This window comes from Carcharodon carcharias, chromosome 11 (assembly GCF_017639515.1).
Source record: "Carcharodon carcharias isolate sCarCar2 chromosome 11, sCarCar2.pri, whole genome shotgun sequence".
Lineage (NCBI taxonomy): Eukaryota > Metazoa > Chordata > Chondrichthyes > Lamniformes > Lamnidae > Carcharodon > Carcharodon carcharias.
The window spans coordinates 13,649,567-13,671,047 of record NC_054477.1 but is presented as its reverse complement, the minus strand read 5'-3'; the positions used below and the strand labels follow the sequence as shown (position 1 = coordinate 13,671,047).

Sequence of the window (21,481 nt, the reverse complement as noted above, 5' to 3'; positions counted from 1 at the left end):
CCATTGCGGGCATGACCATCGCTGTGCACACTGGCTGGCTCAGTCTGTCCCTCCTCACCCATGCACTTTGTACATGATAGTGGCTGTTGACAAGATTATTTGGCTGGTGTGAGAGATATTTGGGGGATGGGGTGGTGGGTGGGGGGGGGGGAATAATGTGGGGCCCCTAAAACGAGCCTGATGTGGTTAGTTGGACGATGGCACAGCGCCCATTGGTAAACCACCAAATCTGTGCTGCAGAAAGGCAGCGGGCAAGTTTGGTTGATCCGTGGGACGTTCAACCAAACTTTTGATTGAAAGATCGTTAGCTTTCCTGCCTGTGGCTTCAAGTGCAAACAAAGCCTCCCAACACTTTATGTACATTTGCTGGTTTAATATCCAGCGCCTGGCTGAAACTGTTGATTGTTAAAACCCTGTTGTGCATGAATGAGTTAGAATGAAATAAGTGATCCTGGGGCCTTGTGACAAACAGACCCTTTGTTCAGTTTTTGTTTAAAGAAAATAAGCCAGGAGTGTCATTGAAACAAAAATCTTTCGATCACAACTGCTGTCTTCAATTGTTGGGTGTTTTAATCGGGTTGCCAACCCTGACTGGACAAATTCCAGGAGATGCCATCACACGACCTCTTACCCACAACCTCCCCTTCCCCAGACTCCTGCCATTGGTCTCCCAAAATGCCAATTGTCAATGATCTCAATGCGTTCCCGGGTTTGGCTTTTGTAAATCTTGTAAGCCCTAGAATTTGGGTTCAAACCCCAGTGCGTGCAGTTTTGAGAACTTGAATTCAGTTTGAAAATCTGCAAACAGAGATCAGTAAAAGTGATCAGGAAGTTGTATAAAACCCACAAGGTTCATGAATGTACTTTAGGCAAGGAAGCCTGCTGTCCTGGGCTTTGATGTTACTCCAGTCCCACGCCAACGTGCTCTTCGAAAGTAGCCGTGCTAGCCACACTATAGCTAGGCATAGACGTTAACTGCTGGCCTTTTCAGTGAGGCCCACATTCCTGAGGATTATTTTAAAAGAAAATTCTCTGGCTACAAAAGCAGTGTTGTATAAAAGATGCAACACCTTCACTTGCCTTGGTTGTTGAGTCAGCTGAGTTTAACCTGGGTAGTTGGTGGAGATTGACCCTTTGGGCGTTAACTAGTTGACATATCCCCTTTGCCAGAACAAAGGTTAAATGGGAGTTTTTGTTAATAGGTGAAGATAGCTGAGATCCAGCCAGCGTTATTAGAAACCTGTTTCACAATTTAAATGTACTCATTCTTAACCTGCTAGAGGAGTAGGACTTTGGTGTTTTATTTCATTTCTTTTGTTGCTTTTCTTAATTGGAATTAGAGAGCACCGTTCACACTGGAACAGAGGCAATTTGGTTGTGAAAATCTGAAATAAAATACAGAAAATGCTGTAATCTCTCAGCAGGTCATGCAGCCTCTGTGGAGAGTGTGAGAGAGACAAAGAGAGAGAGAAAGAGAGAGAGAGAAAAAAAGAGTTAATGTTTCAGGTCAATGACCTTTCATCAGAATGAGTTGATACTGGAAAGGGATTAGTGATGGACACAGTATACTGACTGTTCCTGTAACAATAGCAACGTGTTGGTGAAAGCTGCCAGAGAGAGCATTCTGTTACAACAAGAATTTGATCATTGCACTGGAGCCAACAGACCTGAGTCATTGAGTGAGTACTCCTTCTCTTTTTCCTCCTCCCTCTCTTTGCCTTCTTCCCCCTTCTCTCTCTCTCTCTCTCTATCCATCTCTTTTTTTACTTTCTCCCTTGCTTTCTTTCCTCCCTCTCTTCCTCACCCTCTACTTCTCTCCACTCAACTTTTTCTCCCTCTCTTCCTCTCAGCCTTCCACTTTCCTCCCTTTCATTTCCCCCTCCATTTCTTTCTATTCCTCCTTTTCTCTCCCAACCCCTCCCTCTCCTCTCCCCCTCCTCCCTCTCCCCTCTCTCCCCCCCCCCCATCACCCTTTCCCTCTCGCTCAATTCCTCCTCTTTCGCCCTCTCTCTCCTTCACCCTATCTCTTTCCTCCCTCCCTCTCTCTCCCCCTCCATCCCTCCCTTTCCCCTCTCTCTACTCTCCTTTGCACTCACCCTCTCCCTTCCCGCACCCCATCCCACCAGCCTCTCCCTCTCCCCTTTCTCTCCACACTTCCTCCCTCCCCTCCCACACCCCACTCCCTCCATTCCCCATCTCCCTCCCTCCCCCTCCGGTCATCTCCCCCTCTTTCCCCCTCTCTCGGTCCCTCATCCATCTCTCTCCCCGTCTCTCCACCTCTCGCCCTGTCCCTCCATCTCTCACCCTTTCCCTCCCTGCCCTTCACCTCTCTCCCCATCTCCCTTCCCCCTCCCTCTCTCTCCCCCTCCCTCCCTTCCTCTCTCTTCCCCGCCCTCTCCCCTCTATCCCCCTCCCTCCCACTCCCCTGTATCCTCCTTCTTCTCCCCTCTTTCTACCTCCTTCTTCTACTTTTACCCCTCCATCTCTCTCCCCTTCCCTCTCTCCCCTTCCTGTTCAACCTTCCCTCTATCCCTCTACCCTCTCTCCAGTCTGCTCTCTCCTCTGCCCTCCCTTCCTCTCTCTCCCCTCCCTCCCTCTGCCTCCCCACTCTTTCACCTCCCCCTCTCTCCCCCTCCCCTCCCTCTATCCTCTCCCATCTCTGTCCCCTCCTTTCCCCCCTCTCTCCCCCTCCTTCACGCTCTCCACCCTTCCTCCCCTCCTCTCCCCTCCCTCACCCCCTCTCCCCTTCCCTTTCTACCCCACCTCCGCCCCTCTCTCCCTTTTCCCTCTCCACATCTCTTTCCTCCCTCCTGCTCCCTGCCTCCCTATCTCCTCTCCCCTCATTTGCGCTCTCCCCCTCCCTCCTTCCCCACCTCACCCCTCCGTCACCCTCCCTCCCTTTCTCCCCTCCCTCCCTCTCTCCCCTCCCTCCATCTCTCCCCTCCCTCCCTCCCTCGCCAACCTCTCTTCCACTTCCCTCTCTCCCCTCCCTCCCTCTCTCCCCTCCCTCCATCTCTCCCCTCCCTCCCTCCTTCTCCAACCTCTCTTCCACTTCCCTCTCTCCCCCTCCCTCTCTCACCCTCCCTCTCTCCCCTCCCTCCATCTCTCCCCTCCCTCCCTCCCTCTCCAACCTCTCTTCCACTTCCCTCTCTCCCCCTCCCTCTCTCACCCTCCCTCTCTCCCCTCCCTCCATCTCTCCCCTCCCTCCCTCTCTCCCCTCCCTCCATCTCTCCCCTCCCTCCCTCCCTCGCCAACCTCTCCTCCACTTCCCTCTCTCCCCCTCCCTCTCTCACCCTCCCTCTCTCCCCCTCCCTCTCTCACCCTCCCTCTCTCCCCTCCCTCCATCTCTCCCCTCCCTCCCTCCCTCTCCAACCTCTCCTCCACTTCCCTCTCTCCCCCTCCCTCTCTCCCCCTCCCTCTCTCACCCTCCCTCTCTCCCCTACCTCCCACCATTGCCTCCTCTCCGTCCATCCCTCCCTCTACATTCCCCCGTCCCTCCCTCTATATTCCCCCATCCCTCCCTCTATATTCCCCCATCCCTCCCTCTATATTCCCCCATCCCTCCCTCCCTATTCCCCCGTCCCTCCCTCTATATTTCCCCTTCCCTGCCTCTCTGCAGCTCCTCCCCCCTGCATCTTTCCACCCCCTCTCCCTCCCTCCCACTCTCCCTATTCCCACCTCCCTCTATATTTCCCCTTCCCTGCATCTCTCCACCCCCCTCCCCTTTCTCCATCCCCAACCCCTCCCCTCTCTCCCTCCTTCCCTCTCTCTCCCACCCTTTCCCCCCCCCTCCCTCCTTCCTTCCCCTTGCGCCCCCCCCCCATCTCTCCCTCCTACCCCCTCCCCTCCTCCTTTCCCTCTCTCCCTCCCCTCCCATCTCTCCCTCCCTCCTCCATCCCTCCCTCCTTCCCTCGTCCCTCCCTCTCCAGCTGTCCCCCCCCTCCCCTCTCCGTCCTCTCTTTTTCTCCCCTCCCCCACCTCTCTCTGTCTCTCTCTCTCTCTCTCTCTGTCTCTCTCTGTCTCTCTAAGTTTCATTTCCATTTCACAGTGCGCTCAGGCTGGGTACAGCAGTCCCTCCACTCTGCGCTCTGGTAGTCCTGAGTTGGGTCAGTTTCAGCCGAGGCGAGTGTAACTCTCTCTCTCTCTCTCTCCCTCTCTCTCTCTCTCTCTCTAATTTCGTCCACCTTTGTAATAGCTCCAAGCCCCCGTTGGCCGCTGGAGACTGGATCATGTAAAGGCTTATTTATTTTTTGAGCAGAAAGTTAAGCGTGTGTGGTGCGTGCACAAGTATTTCTGTGTGGCTGCACACACTGCTGGATTAACTTGGATGGCAGCAACCTGACACTTTGGAAAGGACGATCGGGGGGAACAACAGTAAGTGAGATTTTAAATTGTCAGAACATCTAATGGAAGAACATTTATATTGGAACAGTCATAATAAGGCACAGCCTTCATCGGGGAAGTCTGTGGGAGGTTGTTCTAACATGCGATGAGGGAGCAGTTCGATCTGTGTATGTGATATATATTCATGTCCAAGTTGTCTTCATAACACATTTGGGTATTAACATTTACTGCAGACCTGGAAGCCTTTCTTTTCCCAGTTTGCAAGAAACTCTGAAAAAAAAAATAAATCCATTTGCAATATTTACTGCTGCGTGGGAATGAAAAAGATGATTATAAATGTAGCCACACGGCAGGGCCACCTCACTGCAGGCGAGAGGGGAGGCAGGATCCACACCGCCACCCCTCTGTTAAAAAAGCTACAGATTTCTCTTTCGTGATTTTGGGAGGCTTTACTGCATCGCTCCTCCCAAAGCCCAGTCGAAAAACACACACCATTAATCCAGGTCCCAGCACCACAGGAGCAACGAGGGAGGGAGGGAGAGAGAGAGAGAGAGGTCGTGAACATCGCCTGGGAACAGCAGACCCAGGTTTTTTTGCCCAGGGCGGCTGGCATTTCCATGGCGATGTTAAACCTTTAAAGCGAAGGCTGGGACTGCAGGTTGGCTGGAATGGGTTGATGCGATTGAAAAGAAAACGGAACTCAAAAAGAAGAAGTTGCATTTCTGTAGCACCCTTTCACAACCTCCGGAGGACTCAGCGTTTCGCAGGGCTTCGTAGTCACTATGTCATATAGGAAACGCGCACAGCAAGCTGCCACAGACATTGGTGTTGCTTGTTGCATGATTAATCATTGACCAGCATACTGGAATGACTTCGGTTGCCTAGGCTCTAAGCCGGCGGTGGGCACCCTACAGCCGGTGGTGGGGCACATGTGGCCAGTCAGGGTTCTGGGTATGTCCCGTGAGACATTTTGTTGACCATTGCCCAGATTCCGCCACTTTCCATCACACAGTTTTAAGTGGTACACACGCAAAGCAAGGGCACGTGAAGTGAGGTGGGTGCTGATTGCACACAGCATTGACTGTGAGAGCCGGATCCAACCAGAGCGCTGATACGGTTCAATCGGCACATGCCGCAAATTCTAGATACACGAGCGCGGTTAGCAAAATCACCCTATCCCGGGAGACTGTCTTTGTCACGACACTGGTGGACATGGGAGGTTAAGCTTTTTTTTAAGTTACTTTTGCCGGTAATTTAATTTGCCCTTAATTATATAATGGATTGCTTTGTGTTGAAGTGGCACGTGATAGAGAAGGAACATCGAGTACGAAATCAAAAAGTACAGAGGAAGAAGTAGCAGCCAAAAAGAGGAAAATCGGTGACGAGGGCAGAATGGTAAAAGAGAGCTGGGAGCGGAATTATTTTGTTATTAAACAGAAAGGGAGGCCATTTTGCTTAATTTGCAACCAGGTGATATCAGTTCCAAAAAAAACACAATGTTAAGAGACACCATACGAAACACGCCATTCCTCTCAAATAGCAAAACTTCCGGAAGGTTCTGCCCAAAGAGCTCCACAGCTTCCAAATCTGAAGGAAGCCGTAGAAACATTTTCAATAACTCATTATGAAATATTGGGCATGTATAAAAAGCATTTAATCTTATTCATGGGGTCACGGTTAGTGCACATGCCCAATTTCAATCTTGCAGCCCACTAAGATGGACAGCCAATCACTAGCCCAGGTTGCCCATCACTGCCTTAAGCTCTGGAATTGCCTCCCTAAACCTCTCAGCCTCTCTACCTTCCTTTCCTTTAAGCTCCTTAAAACGTACTCCTTTGAACGAGTGTTCTTTTAAATTCATTCACGGCATGTGGGCTGCACTGGCTGAGCCAGCATTTATTATCCATCCCGAGTTGCATTTGAGAAGGTGGTGGTGTACTGCCTCTTCTTGAACGGCTGCAGTCCATGTGGTGTAGGTACACCCACAGTGCTGTTAGGGAGGGAGTTCCAAGATTTTGACCCAGTGACAGTGAAGGAATGGTGATATATTTCCAAGTCAGGATGGTGTGTGGCTTGGAGGGGAACTTGCTGGTGGTGGCGTTCTCATGTCAAAAACAGAAATACCTGGAAAAACTCAGCAGGTCTGGCAGCATTGGCGGAGAAAACCACCCCCCCCCCCACCAAAACCTTAAACCAGCTTATATTTCACCCCTCTCCTATTTTTACTTAGTTCTGTTGAAGGGCGATGAGGACTCGAAACGTCAACTTTGTTCTTCTCTGCCGATGCTGCCAGACTTGCTGAGTTTTTCCAGATATTTCTGTTTTTGTTTTGGCATTCCCATGTGTTTGCTGCCCTTATCCTTCTAGATGGTAGTGGTTGTGGGTTTGGAAGGTGCTGTCTAAGGAGCCTTGGTGAGTTTCTCACCAAGAGAAGAGTTGGGGTGAAGCTCCTTAAAACCTATTCCTTTGCATGAGTGTTTGGCCACCGACAGGAGTCAAAATCATTTCTTTTTTGAGGGCTGTTTTTGAGATTTTCTTGTGGGTTACTTTTTGAATTTCAGGGGCTACTTTTTGGTGCAGGGGCTCCTTTGTTCTTTCTCACTGACTCTTTTATTAGGTGATTCAGCCACGTAGTGACAAAACCTTCCGTATTTGTGTTGACCTTTTTTGAGGCTCCTTAGATAGATAAGGTAGCACAGATACCAAAGAGACAGTAAATCGAGTATTGCTGGAAAAAGAGAACCTGGGTCCTCAGAGCATTACCTTGTGTCTCTGCAATACTGGTCCAGTGACAATACCACTATGTCACTGCCTCCCCTGAGGGGGTCAGGGTGGGCAAAGAGTGTGTGAGCTTGGGACAGAGAATGAGTGAGTGTGAGAGATAGAGAGTGAGTGAGTGTGGGACCCAGAGAAAAACTCAGAGAGAGTGTGTGTGTGTGTTTGTGTATGTGTATGTGTGTGTCCAGTTTGCTCAAGAGCCCCTTTGAGTGAGAAGAAAATGGAAATGTGTCCGCCCCCCACCTTTTCCTGCCCCTCCATGAAATGGTTGGACAAGCCTGATCGAGGAAGTGAAGGGCGGAAGGTTTTTTTATCGAAATATAAATTCTGAGAAAAATGTAGACTAGATTGGGAATTTGCTTCTACAGATTAGATGTAAGAGTGGTTGACTTGCTAATTTTGTATCCCAATAATGTTCAGGAATTCATTCTAACCACAAACTTACAAAGTAAAACAAGCAGGAATTTGCTAAGAAGCAACAAAGAGTGGAAAACATTAGAGGGAGTTGTCTATAGGCGTCCAAGTAGTAGTGATAAGATCAGGGACAGAATTAAACAGTATATTAGAGATGCATGTACCAAGGGTGACTTTAATCTACATATAAACTGGGAAAACAAATTAGCAATAATACTGCGGCGAGTGAATTCCTGGAGTGTGGACGAGATGATTGTTTTTTTAGACCAGTATGTCGAGGAACTGAAACAAGAACAAAAATTGCTGGAAACATTCAGCAGGTCTAACAGTATCTGTGCGGAGGAAGACAAAGTTAAAGTTTCGAGTCCTTATGACTCTTTTTTCAGAACCAAGAGTTCTGTTTTAGCTCTGATGAAGAGTCATATGGACTCAAAACGTTAACTGTGTTCCTCTCCACAGATGCTGTCAGACTTGCTGTGTTTTTCCAGCAATTTTTGTTTTTGTTTCAGATTTCCAGCATCCACAGTATTTTGCTTTTGTCGAAGTACTGACTAGGGAACAGCCTATCCTAGATTTGGTTTTGTGCAATGAGAAGGGCTTAATTAATAATCTTGTTGTGTGGGGTCCTTTAGGGAACAGTGACCATAACATGATAGAATTCTCCATTAGGATGGAAAGTGAAGTCATCCGATCTGAAACTAAGGTCCTAAATCTCAACAAAGGAAACTGCGAAGGTATGAGGTATGTGGGAATGTGAGTGGTGAGGAGCGTGTTAAGAGGCTTCAAGGCAATTTAGACGAGTTGGGTGAGCAGGCAAATACATGGCTGAGGCAGTATAATGTGGCTAAGTCTGAAGTTATCCACTTTGGTAGGAAAAAGAGAATGGCAGAGTATTATTTAAATGGTGATAGATTGGGAAATGTAGATGTACAAAGGGACCTGGGTGTCCTTGTACACCAATCACTGAAAGCAACCATGTAGGTGCAACAAGCAGTTAAGAAGGCAAATGGTATGTTGGCCTTCATTGCGAGAGGACTTGGGTATAGGAGCAAGGATGTCTTACTGCAGCTGTACAGGGCCTTGGTGAGACCGCACCTGGAGTATTGTGTGCAGTTTTGGTCCCCTTACCTAAGAAAGGATATACTTGCCATAGAGGGAGTGCAGCAAACATTCACCAGACTGACTCCTGATATGGCAGGATTGTCGTATGAGGAGAGATTGGGTTGACTAGGCCTGTATTCATTGGAGTTTAGAAGAATGAGAGGGGATCTCATTGGAACATATAAAATTCTGATAGGGATGGACAGACTGGATGCAGGGATGATGTTTCTTCTGGTTGGGGGTCTAGAACAAGGGTTCACAGTCTCAGGATACGGGGTAGACCATTTAGAACTGAGGGGATGAGAAACTTCTTCACTCAGAGGGTGGTAAACCTATGGAATTCTCTACCACAGAGGGCTGAGGAGGCCAAGTCACTGGATATATTTAATAAGGAAATAGAAAGATTTCTGGATTCTAAAGGCGTCGAGAGGTATGGGGAGAGAGTGGGAGTATGGTGTTGAGATAGAGGATCAGCCATGATCATATTAAATGACGGAGCAGGCTCGAAGGGCCAAATGACCTAATCCTGCTCCTATTTTCTATGTTTCTATAGATGAAACAAACGAACTGCTGAAATGTTGACCGATGATAGCAACAGGGTAGAATGCAGGAGATTGAAATGAATCTCATGCTTTGGCCCAGGAACTGTGTACATTGGAGTGATTGTGGAGAGGTTTACTCTACTGCAGCTCTAGCCAATATTGGCAAATGGAAAAAGGGTCCACCCATTCGGATTCTAATCTGAGTGAATATGAAAGCAGTTTCGGCCTCTGAAATTCTGTACAATTGGAGTATATTTTTAGGGGTGCATATTATATAAGTGTTTCACTGGAGTGAAGTTTAAAAATGTAGAGACTGACAAAATGCAGATAGCTCTTGGTGAGTTTTTAAACCATTCAGGAAGAACTGACAAAATTTTTATTTAGATAAAATCTTCCACTGTCCACTTTCTAGATCTTAAAATAACTGTTTCAATTTTGAAACATGCACTAAGCTAACTTCTCTTTTTTCCCCAACACAAGATTCACTGAATCTCACTGTTCTGATACAATTACACAATTTTGATTTGTCACACTGTGAGAAAGATCATAAGTGAAGAAGAGATTTGATAGAGGTGTTCAAAATCAAAAGAGGTTTTCGAATGAGTAAATAAAGAGAAGCGGTCTCCAAAGGCAGAGAGGTCAATAACCCATGGACACAGAATTAAGGTGATTGGTGAAAGTACTACAGGAAATATGAGGAAAAGCTTTTTCAGTGGTTGGGATTTGGAAGGTGGAGCCTGATAGAGTGGTGGATACAGATTCAATAGTAGCTTTCAAAAGGCAGTTGAAGAGACTGATGTAGTTCCAACACATATCAGACCCTGCAAAAACTTTGTGTAAAGTAGAATTCATGGATAATAACATAGCGGTGATCTTATAATTAATGGACTGTCCTCTTTTAGAAAAAAAGCTTTCTTTTGTAAATTTGTTGAGAAATGTTACTCATCATCAACATCATGGGCTGGGCACAGTTTTTTTATATATTCGTTCATGGGATTTGGGCGTCGTTGGCTGGGCCAGTATTTATTGCCCATCACTTGTTGCCCCTGAGAAGGTGATGATGAGCTGCCATCTTGAACCACTGCAGTTCTTGTAGTGTAAGTGCACCCAGAGTGCTGTTAGGGAGGGAATTCCAGGATTTTGACCCAGCGACAGTGAAAGGACGGCGATATAGTTCCAAGTCAGGATGGTGTGTGGCTTGGAGGGGAACTTCCAGGTGGTGGTGTTCCCATAAATCTGCTGCCCTTGTCCTCCTAGGTGGTAGAAGTTGCAGGTTTGGAAGATGCTGTCGAAGGAGCCTTGGTGAGTTGCTGCAGTGCATCTTTTGTTGCCACTGTGCATTGGTGGTGGGGTGAGTGAGTGGATTAGGGTACCAGTCAAGCAGGCTGCTTTGTCCTGGATGGTGTTGAGCTTCTTGAGTGCTGTGGGAGCTGCCTTCATCCAGGCAAGTGGGGAATATTCCATCAGATTCCTCACTTGTGCCTTGTAGATGGCGGACAGGCTTTGGGGAGTCAGGAGGTCAGTTATTCTCTGCAGAATTCCTAGCCTCTGACCTGCACTTGCAGCCACAGTATTTATATGGCTATAAAAACAAAAAAACTGCGGATGTTGGAAATCCAAAACAAAAACAGAATTACCTGGAAAAACTCAGCAGGTCTGGCAGCATCGGCGGAGAAGAAAAGAGTTGACGTTTCGAGTCCTCATGACCCTTCGACAGAACTTGCGTTCGAGTCCAAGAAAGAGTTGAAATATAAGCTGGTTTAAGATGTGTGTGTGGGGGGCGGAGAGATAGAGAGACAGAGAGGTGGAGGGGGGGAGGTGTGGTTGTAGGGACAAACAAGCAGTGATAGAAGCAGATCATCAAAAGATGTCAACGACAATAGTACAATAGAACACATAGGTGTTAAAGTTAAAGTTGGTGATATTATCTAAATGAATGTGCTAATTAAGAATGGATGGTAGGGTACTCAAGGTACAGCTCTAGTGGGGTTTTTTTTATATAATGGAAATAGGTGGGAAAAGGAAAATCTCTATAATTTATTGGAAAAAAAAAGGGGGAAGGGGGAAACAGAAAGGGGGTGGGGATGGGGGAGGGAGCTTACGACCTAAAGTTGTTGAATTCAATATTCAGTCCGGAAGGCTGTAAAGTCCCTAGTCGGAAGATGAGGTGTTGTTCCTCCAGTTTGCGTTGGGCTTCACTGGAACAGTGCAGCAAGCCAAGGACAGACATGTGGGCAAGAGAGCAGGGTGGAGTGTTGAAATGGCAAGCGACAGGGAGGTTTGGGTCATTCTTGCGGACAGACCGCAGGTGTTCTGCAAAGCGGTCGCCCAGTTTACGTTTGGTCTCTCCAATGTAGAGGAGACCACATTGGGAGCAACGAATGCAGTAGACTAAGTTGGGGGAAATGCAAGTGAAATGCTGCTTCACTTGAAAGGAGTGTTTGGGTCCTTGGACGGTGAGGAGAGAGGAAGTGAAGGGGCAGGTGTTGCATCTTTTGCGTGGGCATGGGGTGGTGCCATAGGAGGGGGTTGAGGAGTAGGGGGTGATGGAGGAGTGGACCAGGGTGTCCCGGAGGTAGCGATCCCTACGGAATGCCGATAAGGGGGGTGAAGGGAAGATGTGTTTGGTGGTGGCATCATGCTGGAGTTGGCAGAAATGGCGGAGGATGATCCTTTGAATGCGGAGGCTGGTGGGGTGATAAGTGAGGACAAGGGGGACCCTATCATGTTTCTGGGAGGGAGGAGAAGGCGTGAGGGCGGATGCGCGGGAGATGGGCCGGACACGGTTGAGGGCCCTGTCAACGACCGTGGGTGGAAAACCTCGGTTAAGGAAGAAGGAGGACATGTCAGAGGAACTGTTTTTGAAGGTAGCATCATCGGAACAGATGCGATGGAGGCGAAGGAACTGAGAGAATGTGATGGAGTCCTTACAGGAAGCGGGGTGTGAGGAGCTGTAGTCGAGATAGCTGTGGGAGTCGGTGGGTTTGTAATGGATATCGGTGGACAGTCTATCACCAGAGATTGAGACAGAGAGGTCAAGGAAGGGAAGGGAAGTGCCAGAGATGGACCACGTGAAAATGATGGAGGGGTGGAGATTGGAAGCAAAATTAATAAATTTTTCCAAGTCCTGACGAGAGCATGAAGCGGCACGGAAGTAATCATCGATGTACCGGAGAAAGAGTTGTGGAAGGGGGCCGGAGTAGGACTGCAACAAGGAATGTTCCATATACCCCATAAAGAGACAGGCATATGCATCGATGATTACTTCGGTGCCGCTTCATGCTCTCGTCGGGACTTGGAAAAATTTATTAATTTTGCTTCCAATCTCCACCCCTCCATCATTTTCACGTGGTCCATCTCTGGCACTTCCCTTCCCTTCCTTGACCTCTCTGTCTCAATCTCTGGTGATAGACTGTCCACCAATATCCATTACAAACCCACCGACTCCCACAGCTATCTCGACAACAGCTCCTCACACCCCGCTTCCTGTAAGGACTCCATCCCATTCTCTCAGTTCCTTCGCCTCCGTCGCATCTGTTCCGATGATGCTACATTCAAAAACAGTTCCTCTGACATGTCCTCCTTCTTCCTTAACCGAGGTTTTCCACCCACGGTCGTTGACAGGGCCCTCAACCGTGTCCGGCCCATCTCCCGCGTATCCACCCTCACGCCTTCTCCTCCCTCCCAGAAACATGATAGGGTCCCCCTTGTCCTCACTTATCACCCCGCCAGCCTCCGCATTCAAAGGATCATCCTCCGCCATTTCTGCCAACTCCAGCATGATGCCACCACCAAACACATCTTCCCTTCACCCCCCTTATCGGCATTCCGTAGGGATCGCTCCCTCCGGGACACCCTGGTCCACTCCTCCATCACCCCCTACTCCTCAACCCCCTCCTATGGCACCACCCCATGCCCACGCAAAAGATGCAACACCTGCCCCTTCACTTCCTCTCTCCTCACCGTCCAAGGACCCAAACACTCCTTTCAAGTGAAGCAGCATTTCACTTGCATTTCCCCCAACTTAGTCTACTGCATTCGTTGCTCCCAATGTGGTCTCCTCTACATTGGAGAGACCAAACGTAAACTGGGCGACCGCTTTGCAGAACACCTGCGGTCTGTCCGCAAGAATGACCCAAACCTCCCTGTCGCTTGCCATTTCAACACTCCACCCTGCTCTCTTGCCCACATGTCTGTCCTTGGCTTGCTGCATTGTTCCAGTGAAGCCCAACGCAAACTGGAGGAACAACACCTCATCTTCCGACTAGGGACTTTACAGCCTTCCGGACTGAATATTGAATTCAACAACTTTAGGTCGTAAGCTCCCTCCCCCATCCCCACCCCCTTTCTGTTTCCCCCTTCCCCCTTTTTTTTTCCAATAAATTATAGAGATTTTCCTTTTCCCACCTATTTCCATTATATAAAAAAAAACCCACTAGAGCTGTACCTTGAGTGCCCTACCATCCATTCTTAATTAGCACATTCATTTAGATAATATCACCAACTTTAACTTTAACACCTATGTGTTCTATTGTACTATTGTCGTTGACATCTTTTGATGATCTGCTTCTATCACTGCTTGTTTGTCCCTACAACCACACCACCCCCCCTCCACCTCTCTGTCTCTCTATCTCTCCGCCCCCCACACGCACACCTTAAACCAGCTTATATTTCAACTCTTTCTTGGACTCGAACTCAAGTTCTGTCGAAGGGTCATGAGGACTCGAAACGTCAACTCTTTTCTTCTCCATTTATATGGCTAGTCCAGTTCAGTTTCTGGTGAATGGTAATCCCCAGAATGTTGATAGTGGGGGATTCAGCTCTGGTACTGCCACTGAATGTCATGAGGGAAGATGGTCAGATCCTGTCTTGTTGGGGGTATTCATTGACTGGCACTTGTGTGGCGCAAACGTTATTTGCCACTTATTAACCCAAACCTGGATATTGTCCAGGCCTTACTGCATATAGACACAGACTGCTTCAGTATCTGAGGAGTCGTGAATGGCACTGAACATTGTCCCCTTATTGTGAACATCCCCATTTCTGACCTTATGATGGAGGGAAGGTCATTGATGAAGCAGCTGAAGATGGTTGGGCTGAAAACACTACCCTGAGTGTCAAGCTTCCTCTAGATTACTAATACAACCGCATAAGTAGTACAGTACCCAGTATTAATTATTAGTAATAATGTATCTGGCGAGGTAATAAGGACATTAAGGGTTTTCAAAATGCAGTAGGGTGCCAGGCTAGATGAGGTAGATTTCTGCAAAGAAGTACATATAATGCACAGCATAAAATAGGCCATTCAGCCCTACTACTCTTTGCTGGTTTATATGTTCCATCCTTCCTCATCAAACTCTATCAGCACAACTCTCTATTCCTTTCTCTCTCATAGGCTTATCCAGCTCCCCATAAATGCAGCTATACTATTTTTCAATTCTGCCGCCCAGGAAATAAACCCCAGTGCTTGGTTTGTTTTTGTCATGGTCTACTTTTAACGATCTGTGTCTTTATACCTCGCAAGGCCTTCACTTTGCTTTTTGGTTCTTACTTTCCAAGTAATACACAACCTCCTTAACTTTCTTACCAAAGATGTAACAGCTCACACTTATCTGCATTGAAACTCATTTGCCAGTTATATGCCCATTCTGCAACCGATCCCTGGGCCGAATCGCACAAGGTGCCGGTTTCTCCCCACCCCTGGCTAAAGAAATCAGGGGCAGGGGTTGGGGAGGAGTTTGCTGAGGGGAACACAGGCTGCCCCAGAGCCACTGGCCTTGAAGTCTCACCTCAGAGAACTGCCAACCCATCAGAGGCCAGCAGCTCTCCAGCATTTTGTGTGGCGCCAATGTTACTTGCCAATGTTACAGCCCAAGCCTGGATATTGTCCAGATCTAGCTGCAGCTGGACGTGGACTGCTTCAGTATCTGAGGAGTCGCGAATGGTGCTGCACGTTGTGCAATCATCAGCGAACAGGCCCATTTCTGACCTTATGAAGGAGGAAAGGTCATTGATGAAGCAGCTGAAGATGGCTGAGCCAAGGACACTACCCTGAGTGTAAAGCTTCCTCTAGATTACTAATTTGCATTTTGGGTGTGATCATTTAGGTATGTTTGGGGCTCTTACTGTGTGTCAAGCTGGAAGCCCCTGGCCAGGGTGGGTTGGGGGTAGAGTGGGGTGGGTGTTGGGATTTGAAAGGTCATGGGGGAGGCGGGCAACTCGGGGGGGGGAGGTGTAACCTTGGGGGCCCTCTAATGAACCCAGGGGACCTGTTGAGGAAGGAGAGACCACCCTCTGCCCACCAGAAGTCCACAGGGAAACCTGCCTGCCGGCCATTTAGGATGGGCCTCTTCCGTCACTTATTAAAGGTTGGCTGTGGTGGGATGAGGCCCTTAAGTGGACAGTAATTGCCTAATTAAGGGCCTCAATTGGCCCACTCGTGGGTGGGCTGCCTACTGCTGCCGCTGGTATAATTGTGGTAGGGTCAGGGATGGGTAGGTAGGAGGTGGGCAGGTCAGCTGTTAGATTTAACTATCCCCCCCGCCACAGGGCAGCCTGTGTTCCCCTCAACAAGCTCCCCCACCCACACCCCCAATATTTTTTTAGCCGGGGGTGGGGAGAAACCTGCGCCTTGTGCGATTCAGCCCAGGGTTAAATCCAGCCCCCTGTGTTAGTGAGTTCCACATTCTCACTACAAAGTTTCTGTGTTGGATTTCTTGGTGACTACCTCAAGCTGAGGCCTCTTGTTCTGCTCTTCCCCACAGGAGGAAACATTCTCTCTGCATCCGCTCTATCAAAACTGTTTATAATTGTAAAGATCTCTATCAGATCACCCCTCAGTCTTCTCTTTTCAACAGAAAAGAGACCCAACCTGTTCATCCTTTCCTGACAGGTATTCTGGTACCCTGTTTGTAAATCTCTTTTTGCATCTTCTCCAGCGTCTCTATGGCCAGGATTTCTAGGGTGGTGGGGTTTCCCTTCCCGCCATTCAAAAAGTCTGCCCCGCAGCCATTGAACTGTCCAACAAGTGTTAATTGGCTGGAGACGGGACTCCCGCCCCTCACTTGGAAGGAAGTCCCGCCTCAGAAATCTGCTGGCCAATCAGACTGGCCGGCAGCTGTCCAGTCCCTGCAGTGCCAGAAGTTACAGTGGGCAGCTGCAAGCAGTTTACAGACCTAAGTCCCGGGAGTCCCGCACTAGGTAAGTTTTGGAGGGGGGGGGGGTGAGGTGAGGCCTGGAGGGGTGGACAGAGTGGGAGTTGGGGATGTTGGTGGAGAGCTGGGGAGTAGGGGGAGTAGGGGGAGTAGGGGGAGGACCTGCATGGACTGGACCATTTGGCGATGGGGGTGGATGGTGTGCCTGGTGTTAAAAGGGGGCTGCTGATGGAGGCGCCCTCCCCAACTCCCCGCCAAAGGCTTGAAGCCGGTTTATTTTCGGGCTTCCCCCCACCTCCACCCCACCTGGAACTTCTCCTGCCAGCCTGAAAATTGAGGCTGTGTGGAAAACAACTCTTAAGTGGTCAATAATTGGCCACATAAGGGCCTCATTTGAGTCATGGGTGGGTGGGCTGGCTTAGGCAGGAATGCGGAGTTGAGGTTACAATCTTATTGAATGGCGGGGCAGACTCGAGGGGCCAGGTTGTCTACTCCTGTACTAATTCGTGTGTTAGGCCTCGCCCGTCCAAGCTTAAAATTGTGGAGGGGTTGGGACGGGTGGGAACCTGGTGGGAAGGCCATCTGAGAAATCTTGCACTCACCTCCGCCTACAAAGATGCCAGTGAGGGAACATAAAATTCTGCCTTATATATTTTTTATAATACGTCAACCAGAACTGTACAGTGCCCCAAGTGTGGCCTAAGCAGGGTTTGATACAAGTGTCGCATAACTGCCCTACTTTATAATTCTATCCCTCTAGAAATAAACCCCAGTGTTTGGCTTGTTTTTTGTCATGGCTTATTGCCCTGTATTGCTACTTTTAATGATTTATATATTTGCACTCCCTGAGCCCTTTGCTCCTCTTTTTGATTCTTACTTTCCAAGTAATATGCAACCTCCTTATCTTTCTTACCAAAAATGTAACAGCTCACACTCATCTGCATTGAAACTCATTTACCAGTTGTATGCCCATTCTGCAATTTTATCACATTTCCATGTAATTTATTGCAGTCCTCCTCCATGTTGACTGTACTCCCCAATTTGGTACCATCCACATATTTAGAAATTGAGGGATAAGACTCCTTTTGGGCTAAATAGGCATTTCTTTTTATTCATTAAGAACATAAGAACTAGGAGCAGGAGTAGGCAACTCAGCCCCTCGAGCCTGCCCCGCCATTCAATATGATCATGGCTGATCTCATTTCAGCCTCAACTCCAATTTCCCACCCTCTCCCCATAACCTTTCAACCCGTTACTAATTAAAAATCTGTCTACCTCCTCCTTAAATTTATTCAGCGTCCCGGCATCCACTGCACTCTGAGGTGGTGAATTCCACAGATTCACGACCCATTGAGAAAAGTAATTGCTCCTCATCTCTGATTTAAATCTACCACCCCTTAGCCTAAAACTATGGCCTCTCGTTCTAGAATGCCCCACAAGGGGAAACATCCACTCCACGTCTACTTTGTCTAACCCCTTTAGCATCTTATATCCCTCAATTCGATCTCCTCTTATCCTTCTAAACTCAAGTGAGTATAGGCGTAAACTGTTCAATCTCTCCTCATAAGACAATCCCCGCATCTCTGGAGTCAATCTAGTGAACCTCCTCTGAACTGCCTCCAGTGCAATTACATCCTTCCTCAAGTAAAGGGACCAAAACTGTGCACAGTATTCCAGGTGTAGTCTCACTGTAGCATTGTACAGCTGTAACAACACTTCTCTATTTTTATATTCTATTCCTTTAGCAATAAATGCCAAAATTCCATTTGCCTTCCTAATTACCTGCTGTACCTGCATACTAGCTTTCAGCGATTCATGCACTAGGATACCCAGATCCCTCTGCACTGAAGCAGTTCTGAAGTTTCTCTCCATTTAAATAATAAGTTGCCTTTTTATTCTTCTGCCCAAAATGGATAACCTCACAGTTATCCACGTTAAACTCCATCTGCTAAATTTTGGCCCATTCACCAAACCTGTCCATATCGATTTGTAAATTTGTTTCTTCATTGCAACTTACTTTCCCACCTATTTTGGTGTCATCTGCAAATTTAGCTATAGTACCTTCTATCCTTGAATCCAAGTCATTAATATAAATTGTAAATAGTTGGGGCCCAAGGACCGAACCCTGTGGCACCCCAGTAGTTACAGTTTCCCATCCAGAAAAAGACCCATTTATCCCGACTCTCTGCTTTCTGTTGGTTAGCCAATCCTCTATCCAAGCTAATATATTACCCCTAACTCCATGTGATCTTATCTTGTGTATTAATCTTTTGTGAGGCACCCTATCAAGACCTGGAAGTCCAGATATACTACATTTACAGGGTCCCCATTATCCACTTTGCTTGTCACATCTTCAAAGAACTCTAGCAAATTAGTCAAACACAATTTACTCATCATAAAACCATGCTGACTCAGCTGGATTGCATTTTGACTTTCCAAATGCCCCATTACTACTTCCTTAATAATGAATTCCAACAATTTCCCAACAGCCGATGTTAACCTAACTGGTCTATAGTTTCCTACTTTCTGCCTCTGCCATTTTTTTGAATAAAGGCGTTATATTAATTATATTAATTAATTTATATTAATGGGATGGGGCAGGGGCATTGCTAGTATTTATTGCCCATCCCTATTGCCCTTGAGCCACAGTGACTTGCTAGGCCATTTTAGAGGGCAGTTGTGGGTCTGGAGTCACATGTAGGTAAGGATGGCAGATTTCCTTTCAGATGGATTTTTAACGACAATCTCTTATGGTCATCATTATACTTTTTTTAAAAAAATTCCAGATTCTTATTTTGAATTCAAATTCTAGATCTGCTATGATGAACCCAGGTTCTCAGAGCATTACCATAAGACCATAAGACATAGGAGCAGAAATTAGGCCCTTCGGCCCATTGAGTCTGCTCCGCCATTCAATCATGGCTGATAAGTTTCTCAACCCCATTCTCCCGCCTTCTCCCCGTAACCTTTGATCCCTTTACCAATCGAGAACCTATCTATCTCGGTCTTAAATACACTTGATGACCTGGCCTCCACAGCCTTCTGTGGCAATGAATTCCATAGATTCACCATTCTCTGGCTAAAGAACTTTCTCCTCATCTCTGTTCTAAAAGGTCTTCCCTTTACTCTGAGGCTGTGCCCTCGGGTCCTAGTCTCTCCTACTAATGGAAACATCTTCCCCACGTCCACTCTATCCAGGCCTTTCAGTATTCTGTAAGTTTCAATCAGATCCCCCCCTCATCCTTCTAAACTCCATTGAGTATAGACCCAGAGTCCTCAAATGTTCCTCATATGTTAAGCCTTTCATTCCTGGGATCGTTCTCGTGAACCTCCTTTGGACCCTCTCCAGGGCCAGCACATCCTTCCTGAGATACGGGGCCCAAAATTGCTCACAATATTCTAAATGTGGTCTGACCACATTTAACCTTGGTTCTCTGGATTATTGTCTGGTGGATAACACCACTATACCACTTCCTTCCTCTGTGTTGACAGTTTTTCATGTCCCAGTGCAAGAGGGAGTTAGAACTGGCCCAGCTGGAGTGAACTATGTGGCCTGAATGTCTTTTTCTCTTTGTGTCCTCTTATTGCTCGCGATAGAGGCAAAAAGTTGCTGGTAATAAATCTAGAAAGAGCTTGTATTTCTATAGCACCTTTCACAACCTCAGAAAGTCAATGAAGTATTATTGAAGTGGCGGCAACAATAGTAATGTTAATTTCTACATCTGATTGAGGGCTCCAAGGAAAGTTCCAGAATCTGGAGCAGATTGTGGACATCATTGAGACGCACGGGTTTTTGTTTGCTTTTTAAATTATGTTGTTTTTTTAGTTTTGTTTGACTGTAAGTGCTGGTACTTTAATTCATAGTTTCACAGCTGAGGGTTTATCTTTGTCCTGTCTTTCTCACTGTAGTCAGCCCTGGCTCAGTGAACTCTCTGACTTCTAAGTGAAGGTTCTGGGTTCAAGTCCTGCTCCAGAAACTTTGAGCAGAAAAATCTTGGCAAACACTCCAGTGGGCTACTGAGGGAGCACCACATGAGCAGAGGTTGCAACCTTTCAGGTGAAATATTAAATTGGAGGCCTGCCTGAACTGTTAGATGAAGATTTAAAAAAAATCCTGTGGCAGTATTTCAAACAAGAAAAGGGGCTGTCCATCTTCTCTCATGGTTTGGAGTCAATGGTGCTCCTTTTTCTTTATTCACTCAGGGGCTATGGGCATTGCTGGCTAGGCCAGCGTTTATTGCCCATCCCTAGTTGCCCTTGAGAAGGTGGTGGTGAGCTACCTTCCTGAACCACTGCAGTCCATGTGGTGTAGGTACACCCACAGTGCTGTTAGGGTGGGGGCTCCAAGGTTTTGACCCAGGGCCTAGGAGCCTTTCATTATGTCAAAAGCTGTACAAAGATAAGTTGTTGTGGCCAATATTTGTCCCTCAATCAACATTGTAAAAATAGATTTTCTGGCCATTAACACATTGCTGTTTTTGGGCGCTTGCTGTGTGGAAATTGGTTCTTGTGTTTCCTACATTACATCAGTACTTTATAGCTGGAAAGCACGTTGGGACATCTTGAGGTTGTAGAAAGCACTATATAAATGCAAGTTTTTCTCTAAAGTACACCTGAGAGGTCTGGCAGGGCCTCGGTTTAACATCAGAAAGACAGTACCTCCGATAGTGTCACACTCCCTCAGTACTTCAGCCTGGATTATCTGTCCAAGTCTCATGGAGTGAGACTTGATTCATGACCTTCTGAGTTAAAAGCTAAAGTGAAATTCAGTTTCTGGTCAATGGTAATCTCCAGGTTGTTGACGGTGGAGGATTCAGTGATGGTTTAGACATTAACTGTCAAGGGGAGGTGGTCATTGCCATGAACTTGTGTGGCACAAATGTTGCACCACTTTTTTTCATTCTTTCACAGCAAGTTGGTGTTGCTGTCTAGGTCAGCACCTGTTGCCCGTCTCTAATTGGCCTTCAGAAGGTGGTGGTGAGCCACCTTCTTGAATCACTGCAGTGTATCTGGTGTAGGTACACCCGCAGTGCTGTTAGGAAGGGAGTTCCAGGATTTTGATCCAGTGACAGTGAAGAAATGGCGATATGGTTCCACATCAGGATAGTGGGTGGCTTGGAGGGGGACTTGCAGATGATGGCGTTCCCA

At 47.5% G+C, this 21,481-nt stretch overlaps 1 protein-coding gene across 6 annotated transcripts in view; it reads left to right on the top strand.

The window, feature by feature from the left end:
- The first annotated feature begins 3,983 nt into the window (after positions 1-3,983).
- Positions 3,984-21,481, top strand: part of gdpd4a (glycerophosphodiester phosphodiesterase domain containing 4a) — an 88,040-nt gene continuing 70,542 nt past the window's right edge. For 4 of the 6 annotated variants that reach the window (XM_041199437.1, XM_041199438.1, XM_041199434.1 and 1 more), the window contains exon 1: positions 3,984-4,374. The gene's annotated coding sequence lies outside the window, so the exon portion shown is untranslated. Of the gene's footprint in view, positions 4,375-5,638; positions 5,740-21,481 lie in introns of those variants that run through there. The other 2 variants (XM_041199436.1, XM_041199435.1) reach the window with 2 other exon arrangements.